Here is a 14,678-nt window from a genome sequence, read left to right on the forward strand (position 1 = left end):
GGAAGATCTTCAGACCAGATAAATTTTCGGCAAGGTAAGTGACTGCCGGCAAAGGAAAACCCATTTTTGGTGTCACTTCCCTTCAGATTGCCATTCAAGGTCGTTGTCGACTGGCGATATCCCACCCCACATGAACAAAGAGGAAAAGACCGAAACACCCAGCTTCCTCTCCAAAAACACTACCCTCGAGAAGTTATTACGTAGCGCTGTTCGCCAATTCTCCATTCTCCACCTTTTTTCGGAGCCCCCATGAATGTTATTGCCTAGCGCTGTTCATGCATCATCCACCAACGAGTCTGGAGCCCCGCGAAGTTATTGCGTAGCGCTGTTCGCCAATTCTCCATTCTCCACTTTTTTTCGGAGCCCCATGAATGTTATTGCCTAGCGCTATTCATGCATCCTCCACCAAGGAGTTTGGAGCCCCGCGAAGTTATTGCGTAGCGCTGTTCGCCAATTCTCCATTCTCCAATCTTATTCGGAGACCCATGAATTTGTTGCCTAGCGCTGTTCATGTGTCCTCCGTTATCAAGCGCGGAGCCTCTGGTGACTGGGAAATATGTTTTTCTCCGGATCGGTTTCTTCGCCAAACATGTGTATATGTATATTATATTCGTTGTTCTTGTTGTTGTTTGTATTTTGCTTTGTGTTATGTAGTAAAAAAGAAGGAGTAGAGACGAGAGTCGTCATCACGGAAAGGGCAGGACGGACGAAATCAGTGTCTTATCTTTGCTTTCCTCTTATCTCCGATGAGAGGTAAGTAAAGAGGGGCAACTGTCATACCCTAATTTCGTTCGGGGATTATTATTTGATGATATACAACCTTTGATTGGCCGCTTCGAGATACTTGGCACCCTTTGTTGCACAATATGTGAAGTCCCGAGACGTGCCGAAAATCAAAAGGAAGCAGGCTTACGCGATCCGTGAAAATTCCGTAATGTGACAGAAATCGAAAGGAGGTGTTTTTCGCAATCCGTGAGTTTTCGTAACTTCTTCGAAAGCTAAAAAAAGAGTAAATACATAATCCGTAAGGTTTCGTAACCTTGCGGAAGGATAATAAGTATCGTTACGAAATTCATAAAGTTTCGTAACGTTACGAAAAAAGAATTACCAAAAAAGGTAAAGGGGGGTGCATTTAGCAAAAAGGGGGGTACAAATAGAAATCAGGCCCACTTGGGCCTTCCAGATTCTTCCTCCAAAAGGCTGTTGCTTCTGGTGGAAGCAACCTTGCTCGCCTGGGCGAGTTGGGTGGCAAGCTCCTCCCCTATTTTGCTATAAATAGGGGGAGGAATGAAGGGAGAAGGGGTTCAGCCTTCTTAGCACTTCTTATTCTCTCGAAATTGCAGAGGAAAATTGTTTCCGTGAAGAAAATCCAAGCCGAGGCGCTTCCGTAACGTTTCCGTGAGTAATTACGCGAAGATTTTCAACCGTTCTTCAACATTCATCGTTCGTTCTTCGTTTTCTTCAGTCTTCAACTGGTAAGTACCCGAAACCGAGCTTTTCAATTCATTCTATGTACCCGTGGTGATCCACATTTTGTTTCATGTATTTTTATTCTCGTTTTCATTCGCTTTCTATACCCCCTTTTGACGTGCTTCAGCCATTTATTTAAGTCATTTCTCGCCTATTCAAAAAATAAAATAAATTTCCACCGATCATTTGAATTGTATCATCCGTTAATTTCTGTTAAAATGAATTCCGACCGTTTGGTCGTGCCGTAACCACGTTGGAAATCAAAAAAAGAGGTAAAATAATAATATAATAATAAAAAAATACCTTTTAGTAAAATGAAGTAAAAAAATCAATCGGACGTTTTCTCTTTGGGATTTTTCATTCTTAACCGAATTGACTAATAACTAAAGTGAAACTAAGGCTAGAATCAACCCGCCAAGTCAAGCTCGTCCACAAAAAAATCATTAAAAAAGGATTTGAAAGTTTATCATCTCAGTTTTCCTTATCAAGTAAAAGGATCATTTTTAAGGTCCAACGCCTTAAAATGACCACCTATCAAGTAAAAAAGAATCGCTTGATTCACTCTTAAGAAAGAACTACGTAGGTCTGATTTCCTCTTCGATGGAGGGTACGTAGGAGCAAGAGCCCCGCTTTTGTCGACCTCAAAAAATAAAAAGAACTAAAAGTTAAGATAACACAATTTCCACAATTCTGAAAAATAGGCTGTTGTCCTTTGAGACAAACATAAGAGGTGCTAATACCTTCCTCAAACGTAAATACAACTCCCGAACTTAGAATTTTCATTTCGACCAGTTTCCTTCAGTTTTTCCGACGTTTCCCACAAATAAACGTTGGTGGCGACTCCGTGCATCTTTCCTTCTTTGGAAAGCGCACCCGTGAGCCTCGCCTTCGCTCGCCCGCGAAGGGCACGTTGCGATAGGTGATTCACTCAATTTGGAGTGCTTCTTAGTCCAATAGCTCTTAAGGTGGTTGGCCCCTTGCTTCTGGACTCAAATTCTTCAAGGGATGGCACCAATCCTCCTTCCAATTCCCTATATGGCAACCCACAAACAAGGAAACAAAGAGACAAGCAATAAACAAAGACAAAAAAAAAATGAAATGAAAGCTAAACCAATGGAGTTTTAACAAGACAATTTTTCAAAGATTATTCAACAATTAAAGCAATGAAAAGGACATAGAAGCAAGCTAGGACTCAAAGAGAAACTTAGAATGGCTCTAGAGTAGAGTAAAAAAACTGAAAAAAAAAGACTCAACAAACCTCTAGCTTTGGCACTTGTCTTCACACTAATTTTCAATTGAAATTTCCAATTATAGAATAAATTTTGAGCCAAAACAACAAGCACACTTCCCTTTCACCTTTTTTTTTGGATACTGATTTTCCTGCCAACTTGTGTGATTTTTAGTATTTTTTTAATTTTATCCAAATCACTTGTTTCTTTTTTTATAACTTTTTTCCAGATGTCTAGAAAATTCAGTAAAAATTTCATCTCAAAATTCAAAGTAACCAATTCTCAGTAATTTTTACAAGTTTGTATGTCCAAGCTGCCAGCACCAGCGATTTGTTTCTTTAAGCATGGTATATTGATTGCCTTGGGCTTACTTTCAACCTTCCTATGTATGTTGAACTCACTAGGATTGTTTACCACAGTTTTAGGAGTTCAATATTCACTTAGGATCAACATTTCAGCCAGCAATTCAATCACCAAAACTCAAATTTACAATAGACACAATCATAAGGAAACCTAAAAGTTCAAGAAAAGGTTCACAATCAAAGACTCTCTAAGAATTTTGCATGAACATGTTAAGGACTAATTAACATGAAAGATTTGACTCAAATCAAATAATAGGCTAAAAGAATTTCATACACTCATGAACAAATGAGTTAGACAAAGAAACAAGAAAATAAAATTCAGCACAACATAAGAAATCTTACGTGACAAGTTTCATGACTAGACATGACTTCTATTACAAAACTTCAATAGGTGAACAAGTCACTCTAGAATTTTGAGGTTTTCTTCTACTTTAATATTTTTGTAAGAATTTTATGGTTTAGGTTTCAGCCACAAAAAATAACAAGACAAAACTCAAAGGAACCTAAACTCAACACAATTCATGATTCAAGAACAAGAACAAGAAATTTGAACCATAGAAAATCAAATCTAGTTTCTATAGCAAGTTTAATCGGTGGAAACTCTAAAGAATCATGTTAACAACATTTAGAACAAGACATGTGAGGAGATACATGGAGAAAAATGAAGAAACAACAATGGAAGAGAAGGTAAAGAAAAAAAATTAATGGAGGTTTAAGGAACACCTACTTGAAGCTCTTGTGCTCTGATTATCACTTGATGGAAGCTTGGTTGTGGAGCTTCTATGGAGGATGGATCTTTGAGCTTCAATGAGGTCCTTTAATGGTGATTTTCCACCATGAAGATGCAGCGGAAGACAAAGGAGAAGAGGTAAGAGGTGGCGCCATCCACTAAGGAATAAGCCATGGAAGAAGGAGCTTCACCACCAAGATGAGCCTTGGATAAGAAGCTTGGAGAGGATGCTTCAATGGAGGAAAAGAAAGAGGGAGAGAAAGAGAGAGGGGGGAGCACGAAATTGAAGGAAGAAAAAGGGAGAGAAGTTGAACTTTGAGTTATGTCTCACAAGACTCTCATTCATCAAAGTTACAACAAGTGTTACACATGCTTCTATTTATGGACTATGTAGCTTCCTTGAGAAGCTTTCTTGAGAAAACTTCCTTGAGAAGCTTCTTTGAGAAAACTTCCTTGAGAAGCTAGACCTTAGCTACACACACCCCTCTCATAACTAAGCTCATCTCCTTGAAAAGCTTCCTTAAGAAGATTTCTAAAGAAGCCAGAGCTTAGCTACGCATATCTCTCTAATAGCTAAGCTCACCTCCTTGAGATGAGAAGCTAGAACTTAGCTACACACCCCCTATAATAGCTAAGCTCACCCCCATGACAAAAAACATGAAAATACAAAAAAAAGTCCTTCCTACAAAGACTACTCAAAATGCCCTGAAATACAAGGCTAAAACCCTATACTACTAGAATGGCCAAAATACAAGGCCCAAACGAAGGAAAAACCTATTCTAATATTTACAAAGATAAGCGGGCTCATACTTAGCCCAGGGGCTCAAAATCTACCCTAAGGCTCATGAGAACCCTAGGGCCTTCCCTTGGATCTCTAGCCCAATCTACTTGGAGTCTTCTACCCAATGCCCTTGCGGGATAGGATTGCATCAAATACCCCCATCACGATCCAAGGTCATGTGTTTCATTCGGATCTTTTCGTATTGGGCCTTAGCGGGGCAGACATAGTGTTGGGCGTCCAATGGTTACAGGAATTGGGGCCCATAGTTACTGACTACACCTCCCGGACGATGCCCTTCACTTGGTTGGGGGCCCCAGTCCAGCTCACGGCAGACGTTCCCCTCCTCCCTGCTCCGGCCTCTGTCCACCAATTCCATCGACTGGTTCATACGCAGGGTGTCACCGCTTTGTTCCAACTCACCCACATGCCTGACCCGCATCCACCCACCATCAACTCTTCCCCCTCTGATACACCTCCTGCCATATTACCTATCCTCTACCGATATGGCCATCTCTTCCAAGAACCATCCACCCTTCCACCACCACGGCCTATATCCCACCATATCCACCTACAACCAAACTCTCAACCTGTTAATATTCGCCCATACCAATACCCACACAGCCAGAAAGCCAAGCTCGAATGCTAAATATCCAATATGCTTCAAACCGGGTTGATCCAAGTAAGTCACATCCCCTTTTCTTCCCCAGTGTTGCTAGTCAAGAAGAAGGATGGTAGCTGGAGGTGTTGCGTTGATTACAGGGCATTGAACGCGATTACCATCAAGGATCATTTTCCAATGCCAACCATTGATGAACTCTTGGACGAATTACCCAATGCTTCTTATTTCTCCAAATTGGACCTCCGTCAAGGCTTCCATCAAATCCCCACGGCGTCCACCAACATCCACAAGATTGCATTCCGCACTCACCAAGGACATTACGAATACAAAGTGATGCCCTTCGGTCTTTGCAACGCGCCGACAACATTTCAGGCAACCATGAATCAGCTGTTTAAGCCGTTCCTCTGCCGGTTTGTTGCAGTCTTCTTCAATGATATTCTCGTCTATAGCCCCACCTTGGAGACATATCTTGAACATTTGCAGGCAGTTATGGAAGCTCTCGCTCAACACCAATTTTTGTTGCACCTCAACAAATGTTTGTTTGGTCAATCCCAATTACACTATTTGGGCCATGTGGTTTTAGCAGCAAGGGTGGCCCCTGACCCCTCCAAAATTAGTGCCACGGTGGACTGGCCACTTCCTCACACCGCTTCCGAGTTGCGTGGTTTCTTGGGCCTCACCGGCTTTTATCGGTGTTTCATTCGCCAGTACACCGCCATTACCAGGCCTTTAACTGCTTTACTGTGCAAAGATTAATTTCATTGGTCAGATGAAGCTACCCACTCATTCCTTCACCTTAAGGAAGCGATGACACAGGCTCCAGTGTTGGTCCCGCTTTGCCTTCATCTTATTAGCGCCCATAAAGTTGCTTCGTTGTTCATTGATATCGTGTGTAAACTACACGGGTTTCCAAGGAGTATCGTGACTAATCGTGATCCTATTTTCCTTAGCTGTTTTTGGCATGAGTTGTTCCGCCTCTCTGGCACTAAGCTCCGGCTCAGCACTGCCTACCACCCCGAGATAGACGGCTAAACTAAGGTCCTGAATCGAGTGCTCGAACAGTACCTACGGGCATTTGTACACGATAAACCATCACAATAGTTTTCCTTCCTTTCTCTCGCAGAATGGTCATATAACACCTCCGTTCATTCCGCCACCGGTGTATCTCCCTTTGAGGCCACTTTTGGTAAACCGCCTCCCTCACTTCCCAGTTACTTAGCAGGGGACTTTTCTATTGAAGTTGTGGACTCCATTTTAGCTTCACGGACTCAGCTCCATGCAGTGCTCCAACGTCGTCTTGCTAAAGCTCAGACTGCCATGAAGAAACAAGCAGACTCTCACCGTAGGGACGTCTAGTTCAATGTCGGAGATTGGGTTTTTGTGCGCCTGCGTCCATATCGGCAAACATCTCTTCAACCTCACTACACCAAACTCTCTAAGCGCTTCTACGGTCCATTCTGCATTCAGGCACATATCGGTACGGTGGCTTATCATCTTCAATTACCCTCAGCCTCCAAAATCCACCCCGTGTTTCATGTTTCACTTCTGAAATCGTACAAGGGGCCCACTCCTGTAACATTGGATCCTCTGCCACCTCTTTAGTCAGACAATCATCTTGTCATCACACCCCTTTTTATCTTAGATTGGAAGTGGGATCATAGCCTGGATCCACCAGTACAAAAGGTCTTGGTCCAGTGGGCCAGCCTCGCTCCAGAAGATACCTCTTGGAAGGATTAGAGTTCTATTTGCACCACCTACAACCTTGGGGACAAGGTTGTTCCTCCAGGGGTGGGTATTGATAGTAACAATAATCCTAATGACAGCAGGCCCACACGTGTACACAGGAAACCAACATACCTACAAGACTATATATGAGTTGCTCCCTTGTAGTGGTCCTTGCCGACAGCTCTGGCATTTCTGTTATTTTGCTTTTTGCATTCTGTTATTCCTGTCTAGTAGCTTTGTGCCTTTCTGTTATGGCCCAAGTGTCAATATCCATGAGTGTATTAATTATAAATACCATGATCAATGAAGAAATAAAGGCAAGGAAGAATTTGAGTAAACTTACTATTAGTGTAGTCTGATAGTTTAGCTTACGCCCCTATCAGAACCGCAAAAACCCTCTCCCAAGAAAACCATCAACACCTTCGCCCAACGCACCTCCATCTACCGCTACGTCACCCGGTATCTTATTCATCACCACCACCTTTCAATTAATTAATTAATTAATCATCCCTTAAACCAAACAACACTTATCGAAACAACGATGTTTAATTTGTTAATAACTTCTTACCTCGCTTGCGCTCACGTGTGTGGCCGAAGGCGTGAACGACATTGTCGGAGGTATTGCCGATAGTTTCCAAAATTCAATTTTTTCAACACCTATGTGTGCCATGTCATCTCACAACACTGTAACAGACTTTGCAGACAAAAGGGGCAATCATGGACAAAGAAACAACCTTCTTGAGCTGATCTTGCTGCATCTTTTTCTTTCTTTCTTTGCTCCTTCCTTTATCGAAGACCGAGTTGCAACTTCAAAATTCAGGACAAAAACATAAAAAATTGAACTGGTTAAACCAATTCGAAAATGGAGATGAAACCCTATAGCAGAAGCAAAAAGACTCCATATGAGCTTAGAGGAGACGTAGAGACTATTTGGTGAGACAGAGAAAGAGGCTGAAACTATTTTTTTATTTATTTCGTGAGATAGAGAGAGACAGGTGTCAATAAAGGAAAGCTGGTACAAATTTTTTAAAATTCCCATTTTGCTAATATAGGAAGATAGGTGTCGAACAAAGGAATGAGAGTAAAAGTGTATTTACGATGCACTATTCTTTTATATAGATATTGTAAGTTCTATTCTATGATTTGTATCAACATTCGATTCAAAATGCCAGTGAAATTACACGGACGGAGAAATCCAACAAAACCACACCGTACCCGACCAGCAAACCTTCTTTCTCTTAAAGGCTGTCTTGGGAATATCTTTCTATGTCAGTCCCGCTGCGACAAGATTCTCATGCAGAAGTAGAAGGAAAGGAAGTGAAAGCATACTAAGAATCCAGTTAGAAAAGAGAAAGGCCTTCGAGTAAAGTCAAGAATGTTTTAGAGTGCTTCAAAAGGAGGTGCACGGGCTAAGGGAAAAGCTCCCAGAAATGACAGGAATTTACTTTACCATGAATGAAAGTTGGTTGCAATCTGTCAAAAAGGAATTTTATTTTGTGTTGAGTATTTAATAAAATAATAATTTTTTTATTTTGGTATTTTATTTTATTTTTTAATAAGTTCGTGAATTTTATTTCAACTAATAAAAAGTGAAAAAAAATTATTAAATAATAAATACAAATTTCACTAATTTATCAAGAATTAAAAAAACATCAAGAATAAATATAAAATTTTTGTTTTATTAGAAACACAATGTAAAATAAAAATTTACTAAGAAACAAATATAAAAATTAAATATTTACTAGAAATTAAAAATATATTTAAATTTTTTTTTAATCTATAGGACCTCATAGATTTATCCCAATAGCTATAATAATTACCAAAGGATATTGAGTCATTTTTTATTTGAAAATATAACGATAAAGAATCGGATAAATATTTATTTTTTTCATTTAATTTGTTAGACAACGACAATTATGTTTATAAATGATGAAAAATTAAAATTTTATCTCCAAATTTATAAAAAATTGTGACAAATAAGCTTTCTTCATTATCATTATTTTTGTAACTTTCACGTGATTAGAAATTCTAGATAAGGACCCATGAACGTATTTGAACATTCTAATATTGAAGGGATGGTCCCTATCGTGATTAGAAATTCTATATAAGGACCCATGAACCTATTTGAATATTCTAAAATTGTAGGGATGCTCCCAGCGTGGTGCGGCATGTCGTGCGCTGATAAAAATGATTTCAATGAACATATTAGGTTAAATTATAAAAACAGAAACGGTAAAGAAAATCTAACAACCCAACCAAAAGTAACTAAGCCAATCTAAATGACTTGAAGATGTGTAATATATATGGCCTTGAAGATTGAAAATTTGAAATCATGATGCCTTGAGTAGTGCGAAACAGAGCTGAGAGGAGAACCTAAATTGCCTTGAAAGTAAATTGAATTTGAAATGCAACCATAGATAAAATGACAGAAATGTAGAATGCTTCTGAAATATAAACTGAAATCAAATGCAAAACAATATAAAAATTGCATAAAAGTAAAGAATAATAAGCAAATAAGTTAAGAGTTCATAGAAGAAGTAACGGTGATTGACAAAAGTTAAGAGTTTGGAGAAGAAATGTAAAAGGAAAAATTTTCATGAAACATAAATTGATCAAAGAAACAAAAGTGCAAAGATTGTAAATTGTACTAAAGCATGGGTTCGAACATACACTTTTTATTGGTAATTGATAGTCATTTTCTTGTGCGATGTGTTGGTGTAAAGGTGTTTGTGTGATCTTTGTAATGAAGAAATTGATAGATACAATCACACATTTATTATAATACAGACTCAATCCTTACTTCAAACACTCGGACCACTTGAAAAGTTTAGGGTCATGTTACAATCCCAAAATTGTGATTGTAGCAGATATCAGGCTAAACACTTACCATGTTCTCTCAGGTTGATCCCATGAACTATGTGTCGCCGCTGTTCACTTTACAAAATATTTTGCACGTCTACAACAACTCCTTTGGTTTACCATCACACAAATTAATGTGGCATGAGTATGAAGGAGATCAGTGAAGTCTTGATCCAAGGAGAATGAGGAGTGCAAATGGTTGTTCGGTTTCAACTAGCATTCCAACTGAGATACGAAACAAAATGAAACAATTGTCCCAACATGCCTTCATCTCTAGTTTTCCCTTAGAATGCATTTGGATAGAGAATTTTAACTCAGGAAAATAATTTATGAGAGAATTTAAATTTCCGTAATCTAAAATTCATTGTTTGAATATTCTTTTACGAAGAATTTAAATTTTAGAAATTTTAAAACAAAATTTTAAACAACTAAAAATGTGAAATTTGAGTGTGGGTGTAGGATGGACAAGTAAAACTGCACCCTCTAGTTAGGGGAGCAGCTGTCTCTATCCACCACGCGGCGGAGGTGCTCACCGGCACGAGGTTTATGGGTCATGCCTTGCGCCGTTGACGGAATGTTGTGGTTGGATGTGGTGGTGTATGCTGTCGTGTCTCGATTCCCATGCAACTTTCCACGCCGCATCAATATTCTTCTCTTTAGAAGCACACCAATCATATTTTCTCTTCTCTTTACATTCATTTCCTTTCACGCGGACAATTTTAATTTTTTTATCCAAACACAAAATTTTAAAAATAAAAGAATTTCAATTGAAGTATTTGAAATTCTTAGAATTTAAAATTTCTCACAATTTTAAATTCCTCTCATCCAAACATACAAATGTTATTGTTTAAGTATTTTATTTATAATGTAATGTTCTTCTATAAATAAATTATTAAACAAAAAATATTATCATTTAAAAATTAATGACATAAACAAAAAAAATTATATTTAATAAAATAATAAGATTAAAACTTTTACTTTTTTTATTAAAGCAAAAATATTATTAAAAAAATTCAATTTTTTTTTAAAAATTAAAATGTTAGCTTAATAATATTCTTGTATAAATTAAATATTATCAAATAAAGTATATTATCAATTAAATCTTGTATAAATTAAATAATATAAGAAAAATAATTATACTTAATAACGTCAATTTCTTAATCAAATTTAAATTATTTTAATAATTTAAATTAAAACATAAATTTAAAAATAAAAAAATTTAAATTTTAAAAGAAGTCAATGTTCAGAATGTTGGAAGTGATAAATTCTGGCTTCTCAAACAACCTCAAAAGTCATGTATTTTGAGAAATAAAATGTAAAGTAATGTATGTTGGGAATATTATGATGAGAGAAGATGTAAATGGATAAAAAAATTCTATAATGGTAACAATGAAAATGAATTTTATCTTTAATTACATTAAAGATATTCTCCTTATCTAATTTCAAAAAGAGAATTGTTTACTCTTTTCACGGTTCTCCATAAAATAAAACCTTCTTCCTTTTAACCTTTCACTGTTGCACTTAGAACTCAAGCTCTACAACTTTCAATCCCACTTCTCTATTTATCTCCTTTTTCTTAAAATTCCTTCCTTTTCCTTTCACCATGGTTGCTACTTCAAACTCTACCGAAGGAAGCAACCTTTCTAATGTTGTCACTGCTACTAAACTCTTGGAGTTTAATGGAAAGAGATTAGCTTATTTTCCAAGCCTACAACCAGAGACAAAGAAGCTCTGGGAGACTCAGTTAATCATCCCTTTCTCACTGGCTGAAAAGTCTTGGAGTTTAATGGAAAGAGATTTGCTCCTTCTCCAAGCCTAGAAGCAGAGACAAAGAAGCTCTAGGAGATTCAGGTAATCATCCCTTTCTTATTGGTTGAAAAGAAATTAGCTTTTGCAGGTCCAATTCGTACCAACCCACCAATAGAGTCCTTCTATTTCTTTCATAGTACTGAAGAAGAAATCCCTCCATTCATGATGATATAATCATAAGGATTTCATGAAAGAGCCTAAGAAAATTTTTCGTTCAAATTTGTCTTCTGATCAAACGAATTATATTGCATGGTTTGAAAGGCTCGAGACCGAGTATGATAATCACTGGAAAATGACAAGGATTTTCGATCTACTTCAACTCAGCAAGCTCAACATACAAATATTGACATTTCAATGGTGATGGATGCTGCTCTCTTTTGGAATCAAAACACTTTCCCTTTCGAACTACTATGTGGTCCTGTGGCTCCAACACTTCTTGATGTCGCATCAATTACTGTTTTAATGCCTATTGGTGAAAAGTACTTTGTAGGCTCTTTTGAAAAAAAAATTGACCCTAAGACTCTCAACTGGGAGAAAATATCTTTTAGAGGTTTTACAGAGAATCATAGAGGAGGTCTAGATGACTAGATCGAAGATCCAATCATTGAAGGAGAGAACTTAGTCTTCATGTTATATTGGGTTTTCATTAATTTCAATTGTACTAAGTCTATTCAGTTCCCTACCAGTTTTTATAATCTTGCCCAATTGCTTCGTACTGGAGTGCCTCGACTCTATCTTGCCAAACTCCTTTTGACAAATGTTTATCAAGCCTTTGCTAACGCTGCTAATGGTCTTCGTTGAAAGGAACCCATAACTGGCCTTTCTGGACCATTTTGGTTTATACAGTTATAGCACAATTTGATCTTCAAACAAAACTTGAGGCGAGATACCAGACTTTCACCTGCCCTGAAACTCGAAGGTGCAAGACTGATTTATTATACTCTATCAGGAAAACCTTTAGAACAAATTTTCAGAAAATACATTAAAGTGCTTCTGAAGACTATTGATTTTGTAGAAGATTGTGCACCCTTCATTCAAACATAAATCACAGGACCTGAATGTTTGAAGAACACTTTTCCTGCTGAGACTCTTGACCAACAAGCTGAATTGATCAAAATGTGGTCAGGTTTCTTGACTTGGGATATTCTAGTTGATTGTCTTAACATCAAGGATGTTTCCTTTTTCCCTCACCAACCACAACTATTTTCTTGTCAATTTGGTTTAATTCAATTAAAACCATATCCAATCATGAAGAAACTTCCAGACCCTGAAGACTTCGTAGTATCTGAGGAAACTTTGCCAAAAGAACTCAAAACTTTTTCCCAAGAGGAAAATGCAATTTCAACCAATACCCTTTGAAGAGAGCTTCTACCTGCACCAAAGAGTTCCATGAATGGTGGAACAATTTCTATTTGAAAAGGACCATTTCGCTTGAAAATACTACAAGAAGTTGATTTCATTTCCATCTCGAACACTACAAACAATTTACTAAATTCGAGAGCTTCAATAAGGAGTTTCATAGCCCAAATGATAGTTTTACAGATAAAGTAGCAACCTTGTCCCTTAGAAAGAAGATTAGACAAAATAGGCTTAATCAAAAAGTGATAAACCCCCAAGCCTCAAATGATTTTGATAATTTTGTCCAAATAATCTTCCTACTTTTCCTTCAGCCAAATATGGTCTTATAAAATCCCTTAGACAATCAAAATGGGTAAGTGAAAATTTGTCTTTTATTGCTCTAAACGAACTTGATCCCCTAGGCATGAAAGGATTTTTCCCACAAAACTCTTCTATGACCCTTACCTTTAGCTTGATGATGAAGATCTACCCCCTTAGCTTGTTAGTATTCATAAAGTAAAATTGCTTACTGAAACTCCCTGGGGTAAGGTTTATCAAATTTATCCATTCAACTCCCTTTGCCTTTTACTTTTTGATTATATTCTGATTTCATTAATTTCTTTCATTTTTTCATCTCAGCACTGCCTAAGAAAATTCCAGAGAACCATGATGCTTCGAATGATGCAAGTAGTGATGAAGAACCAAAACAAGGCAAAGAAGTCTTCTTCCAAACCAAAGAGCAATATTGCCATTAAGGTATGTTTAACATACTACTCACTTTCATGCTTCTAATTCTTCATTTTGAGGCCTTCATTTTAAATGCCTTTATATGTTTTTTGCCCTCCAAAGCAACTCCTTCGGATATAAGATCGAAAAAATGTGCATCGGTGATTAAGAGGAATATTGGAGCAAAGAAAACAACTTCTACCTCTGAATCGAAATGTAGTGCATCAGAATCTATTACCCAAATGGGTGAAGTATAGAAATCGAATGAAGTTGATTCTCCTTCAGAAAGAACAATAAGTTTCGTCTTAAGTCATTTATCATTACTTTACACATGGCTCAATAACTTATTCTAATTATGCATTATTAGGTAGTTGATGTTAAAAACTAAAATAAAAAATGAAAGAAAATAAATACGAAGAAGATGCACAATCTTAAATTAAATAACAAAATAACAGTAGTAAAATAAAATTAATTGACAGCACATGAATAATGCACTATAACATACAATAAGCACAAGGAAAAAATAAATTAGGGGAAGAAAAATATAGTCTGGGTTAAAGCGCGTAAACGCTATCCTTAGAGAGAAAACGCCCCACTGCACTAGTAGGAAAATTTGATTACGCTCCTCTCACAAGATACGACAACCCGTTGGTTCCGATCGTGTGCATCGAAAGGATCTCGAACCTTCTGAACACCAATGCTCTTGTTCTCATGAAAATAAATTTTTTATAAAAAAAGAAAGAGACAATTTGTTTTTTTGGAAGAAAGAAACTCTGTCGTTGCTTTCTTTTTTTAGAAAAGAGGAAAGATATATATATATATATATATATATATATATATATATATATATATATATATATATATATATATATAGGCATTTTGCAACAACAAAATATGACCGTTGGAAACCAACCTACAATTGTCACAACAAACAGTAACAAACTAGTTGACTCATTAAAACAAAATCTTAAGAAAATCTAAAATAAATATTTTATTTTATAAAATAGAATTAATATATATTTATAAATTT

General features: G+C 37.0%; 1 long non-coding RNA gene across 1 annotated transcript; it reads left to right on the forward strand.

Moving 5' to 3' along the window:
* The first annotated feature begins 11,244 nt into the window (after positions 1–11,244).
* LOC102662444 (uncharacterized) lies at positions 11,245–13,971 on the forward strand. The gene is made up of 3 exons (XR_415202.3): positions 11,245–11,626; positions 13,562–13,678; positions 13,772–13,971. It is a non-coding gene; the product is annotated as an uncharacterized lncRNA (long non-coding RNA).
* Positions 13,972–14,678: the final 707 nt, after the last annotated feature.

Source organism: Glycine max, chromosome 7, assembly GCF_000004515.6.
Source record: "Glycine max cultivar Williams 82 chromosome 7, Glycine_max_v4.0, whole genome shotgun sequence".
In the NCBI taxonomy this organism is placed as follows: Eukaryota; Viridiplantae; Streptophyta; class Magnoliopsida; order Fabales; family Fabaceae; genus Glycine; species Glycine max.